Raw genomic sequence first — 19116 nt, forward strand, 5'->3', positions numbered from 1 at the left:
GTTTTTTTTATTATTTCCTTCGCAGTGTTGAGTTTCAGTGAAATCTAGCGTCACACAAAACAATCTCTTATTCTGTCTCTTCATCAAGTCACCAAGTTCGTCGTCACGTCTTTTTACTGTTAATGCGTCTTAAACGTTTTTTTCGACGTTTCATCTTTGTCTGAGTCTGATCTCACCTTGTATTATCGATGTGTTTCTCTCTCGTCTCATCTTGAATACATCTCAGGTATTAAACATTATTAAGTTTCTACCATTGCCATGAAATAGAAACTAATACCCAGATGCCAAAAATTCAATTATTTCTGCTCCTGCTTATGCCACCGAGAGAAAATTTACTGTATTTGTGCATTCCACAATGCTCAGTGGACAGGAAAAAGATGGGGGTAGGGGTTTCAGTGGTGTTTACAGGAGGTAAAAGTACTTTTATTTTTAAATCTTCTAAATACTTAATTCGTCGTTTCATTTTTAGTCTTGAACTCAGGATGCAAGAATCTAACAGGATGCAAGAAATTGTCTCGTCTTTCTTCCAATGTGTTTATTTCGTCTGACTTGATCTGTCTTTTTTCAGAATAAAAAAAATCAAATAAGAACGATGCACAAATATTTTAAGAACCTCTATCTCGTGTAAACGGCGGCCAGAATAACATAATTTCAACTGTTTTCGCACTAGAACAAATAAGTAAAAATCTATTTATGAAGACAGCCAAGAAAACAAAAATGAAAAATAATTTTTTACTATTAATTTGGAAGATAGGACAGTAGAACCTAAACCAAGTATTACCGTCGCTAGAACTACAGCACTGGACAGTAGAACCGAATAAATAAAAGAAAAATAATTTGGTTTGGCATTTTCCCTTGTTTCTAAACAGCATCCCTTCAATGACTGCCTCGAACGTCGAAATTTAAAACTTTTATTTCTACATTAGACTTGGAGAATTATCTACCGTGATAATTTTAAAATATTGTCCTATAAATGAACTTACCTTTTATTAAGTAGATTTATCATCATACCTGTCTAAGTATTAAAAATAAATGTTTCAAATCCCGTTTTACATGTAAATTTGCCATAAGAGCTCTTGAAACCGGGAGAAACGACGATGGCGCCGTAGTGGCCTGCCTCAGCATACGCTTCAGTTTCATTGTATGGCGTGACTCTACCATTCTTCTCATCCACCATGCTCTCATCATGGTCCCCTCAGAACATGCAATTGATTATAGAAATGTAAAATCGATTGTAACGATTGAATACTCTCCATCTAGCGGCGAAATCCCTTCCAACTTGCCAGTACTTGGCCGGCGCCATACGGCAAGCAGGTGATTCAGTGAACAAAAACACAAGATCTGTTATGAATACTTGAGAAAGTTGGACAGCAGCAAGGATCTTGAAATCAAGATTGTCCCCAACAAGAATGACTGTTCTCTCATTCTCATGGAGACGTAAGTTGAGAATTTCAGTTCCTCCTATTTGAACACGAATTTGACTGTTCTGTTTTTCTTTAGCGGTATTGGCATGACCAAGGCTAATTTGGTTAACAACTTGGGTATTATTGCCAAGTCTGGAACTAAAGCTTTGATGGAAGCCCTCTCTGCCGAAGCTGACATCTCCATGATTGATCAGTTCGGTGTGGGTTTCTACTCTACTTACCTGGTTGCCGACAAGGTGACAGTTCATTCCAAGCACGAGTTCATTTCAAGCACAATGAATATGATGATGAGCAGTATGTTTGGGAACTTTCAGCTGGTGGTTCTTTCACCATCAAGCTTGATCACGGAGAACCCATGGGTAGGGGAACCAAGATTGTCCTCCACTTGAAGGTATGTTCTTTGTCTTCATTGGCATGATTTCAAATATGCTCATGCCTGTTTGTTTTTTCTATATTGACAGGAAGATCCGATGGATTACCTGGAGGAGAAGAAAGTCAAGGAGGTTGTCAAGAAGAACTCACAGTTCATTCGCTACCCAATCAAGCTATTGGTTGAGATGAGAAGTAGCGCGACAAGGAAGTGAGCGACGATGAGGCTAAGGAGGAGGGAAAGAAGGATGAGAACGAGTAGAAACCAAAGGTCGAAGATGTTGGTGAGGATGAGGAAGCCGAAAAGGAGGCTGGCAAGATAAAAAAGAGGACCATCAAGGAGAAATACTCTGCTGATGAGGAGCTAAATAAGACCAAGCCCGTCTGGACTCGCAATCCCGATGACCTCAGCCAGAAAGAATATGGAGAGTTCTAGATACAAGTCATTGACCAATGACTGGGAGGATCATCTTGCTGTCAAGTATTTTTCTATTGAAGGCCAGCTCGAGTTCCGCGCTCTCCTCTTCTTCCCATGCCGTGCTCTTTTCGATCTGTTTGAGAACCGCAAGCATGAGAACCACATCAAGTTGTACGTTCGCCGTGTCTTTATCATGGACAACTGCGAGGAGCTCATCCCCGAGTACCTCAGCTTCATGAAGGGAGTCGTCGACTCTGAGGATCCCTTCAACATTTCTCGTGAAATGCTTAAGCAAAACAAGATGTTGAAGGTAATTTAAATAGTTTTTGTTACCACAACACTTACTGAAACTAATTGTTACTTTTCTCAGCTATACTGTAGGTCATTCGCAAGAACTTGGTCAAGAAATGCATGGAACTTTTCGAGGAGTGGGCTGAGTACAAGGAGAACTTCAAGAAGTTTTACGAACAATTCAGCAAGAACCTGAAGTTGGGAGTCCATGAAGATTCTACCAACCGCAAGAAGATCGCTGACCTCATCCGTTTCCACACTTCCGCATCTGGAGAAGACCAGGTCTCCTTCAAGGAATACGTTTCCCGCATGAAAGAGAACTAGAAACACATCTACTACATCACTGGTGAGAACCAAGATAAAGTCAGCAACTCCTCATTCGTCGAGCGTGTCAAGAAGCGCGGATTGGAGGTCATCTTCATGACTGAGCCCATTGATGGGTACGTCGTCCAGCAGCTTACGGAATACGATGGCAAGCAGCTCGAATGCGACACCTATGCTACTGTAAGCTAAATATTTTTTCCAACTACCAATTGCCCAATTCATCTTAAAAAATGTGTTCTCAAATTGTTTACTTCTAGGATCAAGTTGAAATTTTTTGTGATGAATTTGAGGGACAAACTCAAGGTCTAAAATATAAGGCACTTGGTGAGAAAAAGAATAGGCAAAATTTAGAGGAAGAAGAACGGAATAGTATGGAAAAAATTTATAATAAATATTTCAAAACACTATTATTTACATTTTTTATCAAATTTTAGGGCATTTTTTTAGATGAAAGAATTATCTTTTTTTGTGTTAATAATTTTCCGTTACAAAACAGTGAGAGGCTACTTCCAGGTTATCATTATCAGCTCAGAAGAGCACTGAGTGGATTTAAACACGAGAGCTGAATTTGAAGAACGGCTACCCCACTTAAATGTGATTTTATTTCAACAGTTATGCGATCATAATATAAAAATATGGTAATACACATTTGTATATTTTTTAAAGGAATTGACATGGATTTGGATTCTCAAGCCGACAAAAGTCTCCACCAGAAGATTGAAAACCATCACTTCTCAAGAAGAAAACAAGACCTTTACTGGAGATTATCGGTGCCAAGAAAATCAAATAAAAATGCTGAAGCTTTCAACTGATGCATACACCATTCTGGCAGAAGATAAAATAATTTACCATGTCATTGGCAAGTTTGTTGTCAATAAACAACACCCCAATTATCTGGTTATTCCAATTGAAATTGGTATTGGCAAAATAATTGATATTATGGAAATTGGAGGAGCAGCACGCTTCTTTCATGGTACCATCACACGAGAAGATTGAATCATCTTATGGAAAATGGCCAGGATTATGAGAGAAGAGTATCTAATTTAAAAAAATGCGTCAATCTCATCTCGAAGTTCTTGCCTTTGGAGACGTTAATGAGATCACAAATTTTGAAGATCTTGATATATTTCAGTCAAACCCGGAAAATGTTTAAAGTCTCAATCCTTTTTCGTCATTAAACACCATTTGAAGAAATTAGGAATGTTTCCCAACAGCTAAGCCTTGGAGGCCTTATACAAATTTACTCTTGGTCGCAGAAAGCGTGACTCCCGCACCTTCAAATACGTTCTATACTTCATCGAGCTGTTTCGTTCTGCTGGGTCTTTATGACAATTGGTCATTTTTCAATCATTTGAGACAAACAACGTTCTACATCTTACGCTGATCCAACATAGAACTTTACCTTCCGTATTTACATCATTATTTAGATTTTTTTTTTTCAAGGCAAGAAGAAAATTATCTTTGTCTGGCGATTAAACACCAGCCAGTGAGTGGGTGTCATTGAAGTTCCAATTGTCGGCGCATTCATATCGCCAAAACAAGACCACTGCTTGATCGTTTACTACCATACGTAGGCCGTAATCTCCATGGTGAAATCCATTTCAATCGGACAAGATTCAAACCCGTACTAATTCCATTAATCTGGCCTTTTATTAGATCGTACACGAAGGCACAGAAACCAGATCAGGTAGTTGTTCCTGAAAGAAATCCACCATCTTCAGTCAGCATTTCCCATGGCCAATAAAGTATAAAGAATTAATTTGCGAATTTCCGAGCTTGAGTTTTCCAAGCGATGAATAATTTCAACGGTTTGGGTGGTCTGGAGGTGGTCTTACTAATACCGAACCTTCGTTTTCGATCGTAATCTTTGAATAAATGTACCTATTGGACGCAATGGTAAAAAAGAAGGATACATTTATGTTCATGTGTTCATTATCTAAGACCTTATTGTTCTTGTATACTGTGTAAGGGATGAGCAGTCGTGAAAAAGAAATTTTGTTTGCTGGCATCCCTGGTTTATTCTGTCCGTTGAATGCTTCTAACTTTGTGCCTGTCTTTGACTGCTATGGGATCTGATTCAAAATAAAGTATCTGGTCGGCTGTTGGTTGATGATGATTCATTTCCAACGATGGCCGTTTGCCATAATGATTTTGGACAGTTTCGACATTCCTAGATCTTTAAATTTCCCGAGAGGAAATCTTTGCCGAGAGGCATTGTGATTCAATTTCAGACTTTTCACCATCGCACTATTGAAATCGAATTCTACATCTAAAAATACACATGATTAACAGTTAACTTAATAAAATGTGAAAAACAACAAACTACATACAAACGAAAACAAAAAGCTCACTTCCACTCTAATTATTATAAAAAAGTTACACAGCTTTACCACTATTTGACTGAAAACTCCCTTTTTTGTCACCATTGGATATGGCTTTATTTGTCTTCGCTGTTTTATGCCAACACAAAAAAACATAACACAAATAATGTGGTTTATTAAAATACAATGTATGTAATCATAAAACAACTTACAAACCTCTCCCACTATGTGATTGCAAAAATCCTCTCCGTTGGTCACAATTTCATGTGACTTTAGTATCTTTACTCGTGAATGGATCACAACAGAAATACTCGATTGGACAAAACACAAATAAACAGCGTGTCCTAAATCTGTAAAGAATTTATTTATACCATCTGTTGACCTCTAGATTCATCTAAACCCACGAGACCAAGAAAATTACTGCACTCAACTATATGAATTATTAAACTCAACGAAATTTACCTATACAATGTTTTAGCAAAGCACCAGGTGTCAATTTGTGCCTTCTGTAGGCATACAATTTTCCTGGTACATTTTTTTCTTTTAGAATGACTGCATTATCAAAATTTCGCTACACAGCTCCACTATAGCTCCCACTTTCAACAATTTTCAGGTTAGAACTTTTTCCCATACTAGCGTTCTAGATTAAGTAACTATACAAAAATTGCTATCTGACTCTTTTTTCTAAACAACAGTTTTATATCCGCAAATAAAAAAACGACAGCTATTTGGTTTCATTTTGTGATTAACGCCTCTGTATGTCTTCCTTTAAGATTCTATTAATTGGTGTAATCGGTTTTAATTGGACAAGGTAGGGATATTGGAACTGCAGTGGTTTGTCATCATGTTCTACGTCCTATTGGCCGGGATTAGAATTTGTGTTCTAAAGTGTGAACATAGATTTTTTTGTTTATTTATTAATGGTGCTATTTTACTAAGTTGTATATGTGGATGAAGTGTTGCGTATTTCGCTGTAATGTGAGTAATGTGAGTCTGGTTTCTTGGTTTGGTTTTTGAAGTTCTTTGATGTGTTAATGATTACATGTGTATTAAGTGAATGGTATAGAAATATGTTTCATTGTTCTTCTCACGTTGTAGACTTCTACGTGATGTGGATTAGTGAATGTTTTGTTGTAGGTATTATGCATAGTAATGAATGTATAATATTTTTAGAGAATTAAGTTTCTATAATATTCTTTTTATGGTGGTATTTATTTTTATTACATTAAGTCTTAGTTGTGGTAATTGGGGCGAAGAACTTATTTACAGTAATTTGGTTTTCGTAGGAATTGTGATGATAGGATTTTTTATTTTTTTATTTCGAAAAGTTGTGATATTGGGACAATAAATTGCAATTAATTTCAAATCACTTTGAAAAAAAATATTGTTTTTAGTATGTTAAAATTGATTGAATTGAAATATATAGTTTCTACGTAAACATTTTATTTTTTATTTCTGTTGGTGTTTTTATTCCATTTATAAGTTGTTTCCATGTTTGATTTGTGGTCGATAATTTTAATCAGTTAGACAATTATTTAATTCGTTTCCCTGTTTAGTTAATGTTTTTCTTCTTATTATTGCTTGTATATTTCCTCATTTGACCACTGTTAGCGATGATGTATTTTATTTTATTTGTTTTTTTAATGTATTCTGTACTACCAAGTTCTATGCTGTGTGTTGAGCAGAAGTTTTTCGAATTGCTGGGTGTCTTCATTATATTCATCAAAAATTTCCTCTTGCAACAGATTTTTAATAATTTTTCGGACTATTCTTCTATTTATGATTTTTTTTCTCTTTTTCTGGATAATTAACTCGCCAAAGATTTAAAAAAAAATTTTCTGGTGTTTCAAATGTTTTTGAAGGAAAGATGCGTCGTTGATCATGCAGTTGATGTCTGTATGGACTTGAATTCGTAAATAGATTAGATTTGTACATAGTAAGAGACGGTTTGGGTTTATTTACCTATCATGGTGGTAGCTTAACGGTTTCTGTTAAAGGATTTTTTGGGAAAAGTGAAACTAGGAATTGCCTTGTCCTCGGGGAACCAAACCAAATTTGGAGTTTAGTTTTGAGTTATCTATATTTGGTTAAGAAATTACATATGTTTTTACTGTGGAATTTTCTCTGTATTTTAGCTCACACCAATGAAAGCATCACTTTGTGATCTCTTGACTCTGCCATTGACAAAGTGGTGTTGCATCCCGGAAATGAATTTCAATTGGTTTGACAACATACTTTTTCCCATGAGAACTTGACGGTGATTGGACAACTGCCACCTGATGCTGCTGTCTTTGCAGGAAATACTCTTTGTTGGCACGTTGAGCAGTAACCTTCCCACACGATATTCCCAAGAAACAACAACAAGTTTTACATATTAAGTCAGACTAAGGAATGGGTAGTTTAGAGCCATGTCCTGCACCGACTCAGACACGCATTCAACTTTAAGACGGAAATCACGTTATTATAAAAAAATCAAGTCTGAAATCACATACTTTGTTGAATGACTAATAAAGAAGGACAAAAATTATGCAAGCATGAGAGATTCGCCTTCGTGGACCATCCTGAAATATTCACGATTTGATTTGGGCTTCAATGATCTACAATAACAATAACAAAGAATTTTACCATAGAGATTACGTGTTCTTAGGAGAGAAAATGAACTGCTCCATGCTCTGCAGACTTTTATGTTTTTCTGAACTTGCAGATCGAGCGCTTGAGTGCAGGAGTCAAATTTTTCCACAATTTTTTTTTTTTTTTTAATCGTGGGAAAACGAATTGCCATAGTAAAACTACGTTTAAGATTCGTCTGCTTGGCTGCGTCCTGGTAAGGAGTGTTGTCCCCCTATACCCCTGCTGAGACCAAGCACGCAAATATTTGTGCTCCACCCCCCCCCCCCCAAAAAAAAATAAATAAAAAAAAACGGGAGCCACAGTATCACACTGGACGGTAAAAGCCTATTTTAACAACCCACTTTTTACCTTACATATTCTTTACTTAATCAATACCATATAGAAAAGTAACTAAACGGGAATGAGCCCGAGGGCAACGAGAAAAAACAGGGGATTTTGGTGGGTAAAGTAAATTACAATAAAATATAGCAAAATAAATATCAACCATTCTCTACTTTACTTTACCAACCCAAGATCCCCGTATTTAATCACGATTCACCCCCCTTGGAATCTACAGCACTCGTCAACCAACCTTGATTCGAATTTTTTCTACGAAGTGACAGCTGTGGTCCACGGTAGCCTATTACATGTTAGAAAATCCACGAAGATCAACTTTAACACAAAGAAAATCGCATTCCAAATTCTGAATTCGCCTTACACATCCACTGAATATCCTCAAGTATCTCAGAAATCGCTGGCTTGCAATCAACGAATTCTCTAAGGCAGCTTTGTGTCCTGTTATTCATACGTTTTAATGACCATGGTGACCGCTTCAGCCTGCATACCAATAATAAGCATCTTGCCCCAGAATTGAAAATAAAGTTAAAAGAATACAAGAAAGAGAAAAGAAATGTCGTTCAAAACTTTCTTAGAGCAAACAAGAGAAAGAGGTACATAAATCAAGAGCTCCATATGTGCTTAAATAACCCATACATTTTTTTCATTAGGATGTCGCTGCTCATTTAACTGCATTGAAGTAAGAATTCCAAGTCTTCAAAGAAGATTTCGTCGCGAACATTTTCGACGGCCTCTCTGGAAAAGTAAAACTTGTAATTCAACAAACCTGGACTAGTCAAACTCCAAGTCTCCGTTATTTTGTTGTGAAACACCATGAGACCAATTGATTGTCGAGCTGCACTTATTTGACCCTCTTGCGGTCACCCAACTTTCCCTTAAGTGCACCTAGGTGATCGCAAAGTGACGCAAAATGAAGTACTCCCAATTAATTTCTTAAATTGAAGTGATCTCACGCCTCCGCTTTCCCTTGGGTTTTTCAAAACATTTCGGTAAATGATATTTTTTTAATTCACCAGTTCCTAGATTTTAATTTAAAGCTAACGAAATATTTTGAACCGCCTCTTCGAATTTACAGGAGAAAAAACACTACATTTTGAGCATTTGTTTTATAGCACTTCATTTTCCGTCACTTTAGCTATCCGTATGAACCCCACATCAATTGTGACCAACGAAACCCTAGAATTGAAAGGTGTTCTTGTTGAATTTGAGTTCCGCCGATATTGTTATTTCATCCCACATTAGACTGCAGTAGCGTTCATTCATAGGCCTGTTCCGCATGTAATCTGCGAGTTCTTTAATTGCGAAATAGTTTAACCCAAAATTACTCGCCACTGCGCTAATCATGTTGCGGAGTACGGACAGAGATGGAAGTGGCAGAATATGCTTTTATCTTAAGGTGTGTATAAGCTTTGGGGCTTTCAATGCTCAACAACAGGGATTCTAACAGCCAATCGTCGTCATATCGCTTTTCTTTCCAATGTTTGTTCTTACAGGCTACTCGTCTAAGTATAGTCCTAACCGTGCATTTAGCCTAGATAACAATATAACAATTAGATGAGCATTTCGATTTAGATAAGACGTCATATTTGTGATAAATAGTAATAGACGTTTCTTGTACATGCACAGAAATGTAGTAACAAGTGGGAAAGTGTGAGCAGAGCACAATACAATTGGGGGGAAACTGAATTTAATCCGGAGGCTGAGCTTCAGGATGAAAGATTGGCGGACCACGCTTTGGTGCACATAGTTTGCTCATACATGACAAACAAAATCCAAACGATTGGAGTTTTCACAACAAAGGGAGCAGTTAAAGGAAAATATATCTTCAAAATCGTTATGAAGGCATTGATTCTCCTGGAAGAAGTCGGGGCACGTGTTTTATCACTAGTATGTGATGACGCATAGAGAAACGTTACTGTTTGGAATCAGTTCAAAGTAACGGGAAAGACTGGAGAAGTTGTCAACAAGTTCGCGCATCCTACCCAAGACGAAACACCAGTTTACTGTTTGAGAGACGTCCCTCATTGGCTAAAGTGTTTGAGAAATCATTTGTTCAACCACCAAAATGTCCAGGTATTATCAACACACATAACTCATGCGATGTTATGTAAAACCTTTCTGTCGTTGGTTTACAGGCTAGTGGCTATAAGAGTTTCTTTCAAATATCTCGAAAAGCTGTATAAAATACAAAATGATAAGTATGACACCGTTAGTCGGGGAGGCTTGCGAGTGATTCGTAAATGGACTCATGCCATCATATACCCCAACAGCTTCCAGAAAATGCGAGGTTTTTACGCTGCCCAAGTTCTCTCCAAATCCGCATCCTACGCTATTGGATATTTCCACTACGACGCGGGACAAAAAATGAAATTGCGCATAGTTAATTTCTTTTTCATAATTACAGTTTTTTTAAATATGAAATCCAATTTAGTGCTAGTCCAGTTACTCAAGACTATCTTTTATTGGCAAACAATTGGTTTGATACAAGTAATGCAAGGTTTAAAGGCAAAGGGGTCATTCTCGAAATCTGGGAGACAAATAAGAAGGTACTCACAAATATTTAAACAGCCCTCATATTCATATTTCGCGATTCAGGCATTGACAGATTTTTATGACCTCCGCGAAGCTTCAGAAGCTTACCAAAATTGCTGCCAAAAAACACGTAACAATAATGTCGCTCAAACTCGGCGATATTCGATGCCTTTCGTGTAAAAGGGTTACGGAGATGGGGAGGACGACGGAGCGCAAAATCCTTTATTACATGACAACAATGGCGATTCTGATTACCAAATGACGATAGAAAATGACGAATGCTTCGACGTGAATGTCGCTGCTCAGTTTGAAGAAGCCCATCCCAGCGGTATCGACACCCAAGGTTACTACAATGAGCAGGAAGACATAACTGGTGAAGACTCATCTCTACCAATATTTGCCTCCACAGTGACGATGAATGGGCTGAAAGTTACGATCGCTAGCATTATCGATATTACCGAATTCCTTTTAAGGAAAGATGACCCTTACAAATACGTCTTGACGGGCACATTAAACCAAGATTTAATAGGGGTAATTATTAAAGTCAACAAGCAATTGTTCTTTTCTTATTTTGTTTTCTATTGTGAAGAGATTTTTTGGTTTGATTCGCGCTGCTGATAGTGAATGTGAAAAGCAATGCAGCTCGTCTTTTTTGCATTTGTACTGCTTGCTGTCGTTCTACTACATGACAAAAATTGCTTTACAGGGGAATGTAGATGATGCCGAAGATATAGAACTTTTCTCAAGCTTTAAGAAAATGTATCAAGAAAACAAGAAAGCTAACAAGGTGGAAGAGAAGAATATGCGGGATATTCTGTTGGACGGAATTGTTGTAGAGATTAACAACTACTGTGAAAAACTTTGAGAAAATGGTGTCAATCGCGAAAACGGGAACACAATAAACGACAACATCGTTTTCTACGTTTGTGGAACCTTGGTAAATAGAAGAAGAAGGGGTTGCCAAGACTATTATCCTACATTAAATGGTGATTTATCGTATCTTTGCACCAAAAATAAATTATTCACTGACTTACTTCTAACTTTATTTCCTTAAAACTACGAACATGTTATTCATCTGTTCTGAAGGCAAAATTGCCAAATTACTTTTTTTTATATTTCTACTTTTGTTAGGAACGTTGTTTATTATTCCAAATGATACGCGTTGGAACGCCTGGTTTGACGCAATTAAACACGTAAACAATTTGGTCTCAGACGTAAATACTGTTAAGACAATGAAGAAAAATTTGAAAGATGTCTGCGAATTTTTGAAAGTTCCTGCTCTCACTTTAGAAGACTATTTGTTTATTTCAGAATATGTATCAGTGATGACACCAGTAGCGTATGCTTTGGATGTCTTGCAAGGGGAGCAGCATACCCAAGTTACGTCTGGTTATTTACTGCCAACCATTGTTGTGATTAGAACACGTCTTGGCCAACTCGCTGAGAAAGAACCACCCCTTCTAATCTGCAAGCCGCTCGTACAAGTATTACTAGACGGCATATCCAAATGTTTTGATAGGTTTTTTAACCTGGAATATTTTCAATTGGCTGCTGTCATCCATCCCAAGTTTGAGCTTTGCTGGTTATACGACAGAGAAGAAAATGAAAAAAAAGCTCCAGAAGAAAATTATATCGAGAATTTAAAAAAAATTACAAGCAATGCAGGAAGAAGATCAAAGTAATTCAAGCCCCAGCAAATCTATATCGCCCGAAGAAGAAAAACACGATTTTTTCACTCTTTCAAAAGGAAAAAAATGTGACCAATCTTCCGACAATATTTGGAAAATTGAATTAACCCGTTACCTTGAATCAAAGAAAACAGATGACCTCACATTTCTCAATCAATATCCATTGATAAAGCGACTTTTTTTTACTACAATGTCGGTCTGCCTGCCAGTGCTGCTTGTGAGCGTCTCTTTTCCCTTGGAGGTCGCATTCTTACTCCATTACGAACGCTTTTAAGCAACGTCAACTTTGAAATGCTTGTTTTTCTTCGATGTAATAAGAGGGTTCTTGATAGTTTAAAACAACAGTGAGTCATCTATGCATAAATTTTTTCCCTGTGATTAAACTGAGCAGAGTGTCATGCATTTTTGGAAATTTTTGTGTTTTTTTAATTTTCATCGCAAAATCAACGTTCATCGCGATACCGATACTTTTTTTGCATTATCGGCCGATAATCGAAAATAGAAAAAATGGTGGGTATCGGTATCGTTATCGAAAATATTTTTTCGAAGTATCGGTTCCCAACCCTGGAAATTGGTGACCGCAAGAGGTGCAAATAAGTTCAGTTCAAAAAATCAATTGGTCTCATGGTGTTTTAAAATAAACAACGGAGGTTTGGGGTTTGACCATATTACTGAGATATGATGAACAATCTGTTGTCGAGCAAAATGAGACATGTTATTAAGATAATATAGTAATAAAACATAATCTAGTTTTTTACTTGGAAATTTGATTGGCTCAGCTGTAGCTTTAATACGACCTCGCGACGGGACTTCAATACGTCTACCATTCACAGTTTTTAGTACAGTGTTCAGAATGTCACTGTCATCGAAATGTATATCACTCAGCTTACTACTTTTCGTTATGTCACTTGGGTTTCGAGGAATAGCTCTTTCCTATAACTATTTTTCTTTTCAGTATCCTCCAATACAAGGATCTGGATGGGGTGGCAGAAGGCAAACTTTAAGTTGCGCTTTATCTCACTGCCAAGATAAACTCATAATTTTTAACAACCACCCCGCCTTGTACCAAATTATCAACCCCCTCATGAAAATCAACCCTTTCATTTTCAACAACCACCCGTCTTGTACAAAATCATCATCAACCCCCTCAACAATATCAACCCTTTTCTTGCTCAACAACCACCATGTCTACAGCAACCACGTCTTTTTCTACAGCAACCACGTAACTCAACAGCAACCACGTCTAGCTCAACAGCAACCACGGCTAGCTCAAAATGATCCACGACGACACTAAGAATCCCAGAATAGTCAAGATCAACGACGACAACATCAAAGGGAGGACAATCTACGAAGCTAGCTAGAGAGAAGACACAACGTTCAACATCGCAACCGCAACACTCAATAAAAAGTATTCAAATTTGAATAATAACAAGGAAATTGTACTACTTGATAAAATCTTCATGAATAAAAATTTTGTAACTTGACACTCGTCACTTAATCCAGCTTTGTAACTAAATCAATGCAGTAGACTTCACGACGTGGATCAGCAAACGCCGAAACAGATCAATAAAGTTGTCTAAATCACACGCATTCAATATTAGTAATTTTCTATAAGAAAAGTAGTTATTGTATTAACATATACTATGTAACTTAGCTTGTGGTTTGGAGAAATAATGGTCATCACAGCGGCAATTCTGGTCGAAGCTGAAAATGTGGATGGAATAGGTTACCATCAGAGTAACATTCGGCGTTTAAGGGATACATTGTTGCTTGTACTTACTTTCGTTTAGCAGTGTGCTACGCACACAGAGAAATCCAAAGGAGTTTCAGGGCTTTAAATCCCCTGTACCGTCCACCATGGACGGTTTATCATTTCAATAATGCAGTCGTCCACAACGCTTGGGCATTTCCCCATTATTTGGTAAATATTTCTATTATCTTCTTCTTGTTTTATTCCTTATCCCTGTTTTCACCTGTTTCACTCTTTGTACTGTGTTTCTTTTCAATACCCGCCAATACAAGGGTGTGGATGGGGTGGCAGAAGACCAACTTTTATGTTACGCTACCACTCACGGCCAAGGAATCCAAATTTTCAACAGCCAGCCCATCTCGTACAAAATTATCATTGCTCTCATCAAAATCAACCCATTCAGCACATCCACCCTTTCATGCTAGTGAACCCTTCATTGCTCGTCACCATTTCATGCTTATGGAATACCAGCCTTTTCATCCTCATCAACCCGCTCAACAAAATGAACCCTTTTTGGCTCAACGCAACCATGTTTCGTTCTACGGCCACCACGTCTCATTCTACAGGAACCACGTCTTGCAAAACAGCAACCATGGGTAGCTCAAAATGGTCCACGCCGTCACTACGAACACCACAATAGTCAAGATCAAAGACGACCAAATCAAAGGGAGGAAAATCAACGTAGACAGGAAGAAAGTAGACACAAAGTTCAACATCGTAGACGCAACAATCAATAAAGAATGTTCAAATTGAAATAACAACAAAGAAATTGTACTTCTTCGTAAGATCTTCACGAATAAAAAAAAATATTTTAATTAACACGAAAACAACAGATAAACTCAATGTAAGACCTTGTGAGATTGCCAAAATAGGTAAAATATGAATGATGTCAAGTAATTTTAGTATTAAATTCAAAAGAAATTGAGTGAAAGTTATTTGATTAAGATGTTAAGATCATCTTTCACCAGTTGGACAGTGGGGCTAGGGCTGCTACCTTGTTTTGTCTACATCTACACGGGCCATCCACGAAAGGATAGAATGGCAGACAGTAAAGAAAAATCAGTAGATAACCCAGAAAAAGTTGCAGATGGAATGTAAGCACTGAAAATCAAGCAAATTGAAGATGAAGTAGCATCCAATTATGGTAATCCGTTTTACCGCACTAAAAAAAATTGTCTGCACCGTCTTTTTTGTTTTTTAGAGACCCCTTGCCATCTAGCGCTCGGTCTGCAAGATTATTTTCTGCCATTTTTCATTGAAATAGTTTGACAACATGGAGAATTGGAGATCTAATCGTGTAACTGATAACGTGGAATTCGTGTTAAATTGTACTTTATCGTGATGGAAATTGAGCAGATGAAGGCAAAGTATGGTAAATTTTTAAAAATTGTATTATATTCATTCATTAATTTACATAAACCTAATGTACTTTTGCAGCTCAAATCCTTAGGCTACAATTACAGTTACTATAACAAGATGGAAAATTAAGAGGAAACTCTTTTCAAAATGTGAATGATGTGGTGACGAATTCATCTCTAACGGAAAGAGAAGAAGAACTAGCGTTAGGATTCAAAAAGTATCAAAAGGATAGGTTTAAACCAAAAAAAATCCGACTGAATGTTGTGTGATTACTGTGTGTTTGTATTTTGGTGGAAAATAGGGTTCCAATTCAACGGGAACAAAGAGGAATATAGAAACTAACCAAGTCTAGCGAGCAACTCTTCTATTGCATGATGAAGAAATGTCAAGAATGTCTATAGGAATTCGTTCCATAAGCTATTACAGAGACTGCTCAAGTAAAGAAATGTCAGATGAATTAGAGAAGTATGTAATTTATAAAGTGAAAAAAGACATTGTTTGTACGTGAAATTTTAAATTTAAATTACCTCTGTTCTAGGTTTTTAAAGGACTGGATACCTGTGGAGGTTATTGCCTTCATATAAAAATTGAAAAGTTCCTGAAAGTTGTTCAAAGAAATGTCCGTGATGGGAAATCTCTCAAGGTAATTTAATTGTAAATGAAGTTAGAAAAAAGTATAATAAACTATCTCAAACTTAATTTTATTTAGGGTCTGTTCCCCAAGATGGTGTTTGTTGTCCCCATGCAAACCAACATCATGGTTGATTCAAATTACAGTGTTGACATGATAAAATGCAATGATTTAGTTAGTTAAGAGACCAGTCTACATTTTTGTGCAAAAGTTTTTCCAAGGTGATTTTAAAGTGTAATATATTTGCTTTTTCGATGGACACATGAATATTTTTATTTAGTACAGTAACTAAATTATAAAGGCTGCAAATTACTACACAGACCCTCTAATTTTAAATTGTCACCGTACAGTGCAAATTGACATGATTAACAGCTTACAGAGAAATAAAGTGATTTATTTGCATGGCCTGAATCATGTTCTCCTTGTTCATTTGTAATTCTTTTTAACAGTTTTAATTTTTCAATTCTGCAAAAATAAGTCAATTGCTACATTAATTTATTATACTGACATGACCCATCTAGAAGCCCATAGCTTTATACTTTGATAATCTCAAGCGCGTCTGAAGTAAGAAGAAAAAATTGTCAAATGGTGTGCGCGAAGGAATATAATACAATTTTTGAATAAATTGCAATCCTTTGACTTCAGCCGCTCAATTTCCATCACGATATTACACAATTGTCACACGAATTTTACGTTATCAATAAGCAATAACACGATTAGATCTCCAATTCTACATGTTGTCATCTTGTCAAACTATTTCAAGTAATTTAACCACTGAAAATGGCAGAAAATCAGCTTGGAGACCGAGCGCTAGATGGCGAGGGATCGCAAAAAAAAGAAAAGGAGGGTGCAGACAAGAGCAGACAAAAACATTTTTTTTTATTGCGGTAAAACGGATTGCCATATCCAATTACCTTCTTTTGGACATTAGCGCGGGTAATGGACGTTCAGGCACCGGCGTTCAGGCCCTACCTTCTATGTTGGCCTGAACGCCCAGCTGTTGGGCCTTAATCTGGTGCTAATCTGAAAAATTCGGATTGTTAAATCTATCCATTTAGGCACTCAAACATTCCGCTTCGTCTCTATAATTTTTGATCATTATTATATATATTATTCATATCAGATCACATCATTGTAATCGTAATACATTACACAATCGACTAACTTCCGCTCATCATGATTTTGAATGTCTTAAACTGCTAGCCTCAAGTCTCCAATCACAGCGGCGATTTTCCCTTTTGGCAGTAAATGAAAGCACATTAACTTCTTGTAAAATATGTGTAATAGGTATATCGTACAGGATTTTTTTTAAAGAAATGAATTACCTGCATATAGAGCGGACTTGATTGGATTGCTTACTTCGGTATGCACTTGTTAAACCTAGTTTTTTCAACCCACATCAAATTAACTCCACATCATCACTCTATCAAGACTACAAAAATCACAAACACGTCTTCGAGTGCCAACCATACGGCTTTTTCAAAGTCCATTACACATTGAGTCACCGCTTTCTTGTTTTTCAGAATCTTGTTAACGATGATCTTTAGAACGCCCTTGTATTCTTTTCGTGTACGCTTTGACATAAGGACGTGAGGTTTTTAACGCGGATGAAGGCATTGATCGTCCATAACTGTATGAACGGATTCTTGACGATCTTGAAAGTCCCGTCCATGTACCACCATCGAGAAGTAGCCAAAAATCTTACCTGTTTATCGGTATAACAGATAATATGTCTTTTTTTTCGGTCTCCATGTCCAGTGTGTACATCCCAGACATTGAGACCCTCTGGTATGCCATTGTCGTCGATTTCGAAGCTTAGGTCTTTTGGATTTGCCACTCTGGTTTTTTTCTCTGGCGCAGTTTATTGCCCTGATCAGATAATCGTCTTTAACCATGCGCATCTTCTGATCGGCATTGAAGTGAGCATCGGTGATTGGCTGTGCCACGGCACGACCAGAAAGTCCTTTGTCCTTTAAACCTGCTTTCATTGCATCTATGTAAATGACAAGGCGTTCATACAAATTTTGTGTCTTTTGGGCAAGAAGGCAAGTCTTGTCCGCGCTACGTCGCGGAAATGCCTAAAGCGATAAAAATGAGATGTAGAATGAGAGTAAGGTTTACTCATCTTAAATATATAATACCTTTGTGTAATATGGTGCATTTACAACTATTCTTTTTATTCCTGTTGTTACATCGGTAGATAGTCCCACCATCTTTGAGAACCTTCCACACGCCCAACTTCTAACCGTGCTTGCGGTCTACAAGTATTGGTGACAACCTATTAGAATAAAGGGGAAAAAGTAAAGAAATCAACCATATGAAATCAATTATTATTACCAATTTCTGGCTTTGAAAGCTAGTTTCCAACGCTTTGGTCGTGCTTGTTGTCGTCGCTTAGATCGGTGTTTCGGTGAAACGTGACGTGAAACTTCAAGAGATTCATTTCCAAGAGATAAATCACCTTTGGATTTATCATTGTCACTTTCCAGGCTGTCTTGTCCGCTTTTGTCACGTGACAACGTCTGTCGTTCGGCCAATTGTCGGTTACTGCTTCGTCGAGAGGACTCGGAAGAATTAGATGACTTCTGGCGACGTCGGCTCCGTGTTGCCCGTTCTTCTTCTTGTTCCTCTTGATCGTCTTCTTCTTCTGTGCATTGTAATGAATCGGTGGAAACGTCTTCGTTGTGAGCGAGTTAAGAAAAATAAATATAGGGAAGGGTCGTTTTGAGAATTATTTCCGTCCATTGTAGTTCATGATAAAAGACTGCCAGAATGTAATGTGTTCATTTCGCTTTTTATTCTATTCGTTCATTGATGTTTAATATGAATTTCATTTTTAATTTGTTTTAATATGATGTAGTTCATTTCTTGTGTCGAGGGTAGGATGGAAGCAATAGTTGGTTTGGTGGTTTAGCTGGGATTTTTCCAACCTTCACTAAAAGAAAGGTATATTTTGGACAAAATAGGTTTCTGTAAAAAGTATGTTGGTATGAGAACTGGGAACAGTAACAGTAAATTACTATATTTTCATTTGATGCTATT

At 37.1% G+C, this 19116-nt stretch overlaps 1 long non-coding RNA gene and 1 pseudogene across 1 annotated transcript; both read left to right on the forward strand.

The window, feature by feature from the left end:
- Positions 1-1186: 1186 nt before the first annotated feature.
- On the forward strand, positions 1187-3030 carry LOC124311911 (annotated as a pseudogene).
- A 12497-nt stretch (positions 3031-15527) lies between these two features.
- LOC124311859 lies at positions 15528-16438 on the forward strand. Its single transcript, XR_006910278.1, has 3 exons — positions 15528-15908; positions 15982-16086; positions 16153-16438. It is a non-coding gene; the product is annotated as an uncharacterized LOC124311859 (long non-coding RNA).
- Positions 16439-19116: the final 2678 nt, after the last annotated feature.

This window comes from Daphnia pulicaria, chromosome 8 (genome assembly GCF_021234035.1).
Source record: "Daphnia pulicaria isolate SC F1-1A chromosome 8, SC_F0-13Bv2, whole genome shotgun sequence".
Taxonomy (NCBI): domain Eukaryota; kingdom Metazoa; phylum Arthropoda; class Branchiopoda; order Diplostraca; family Daphniidae; genus Daphnia; species Daphnia pulicaria.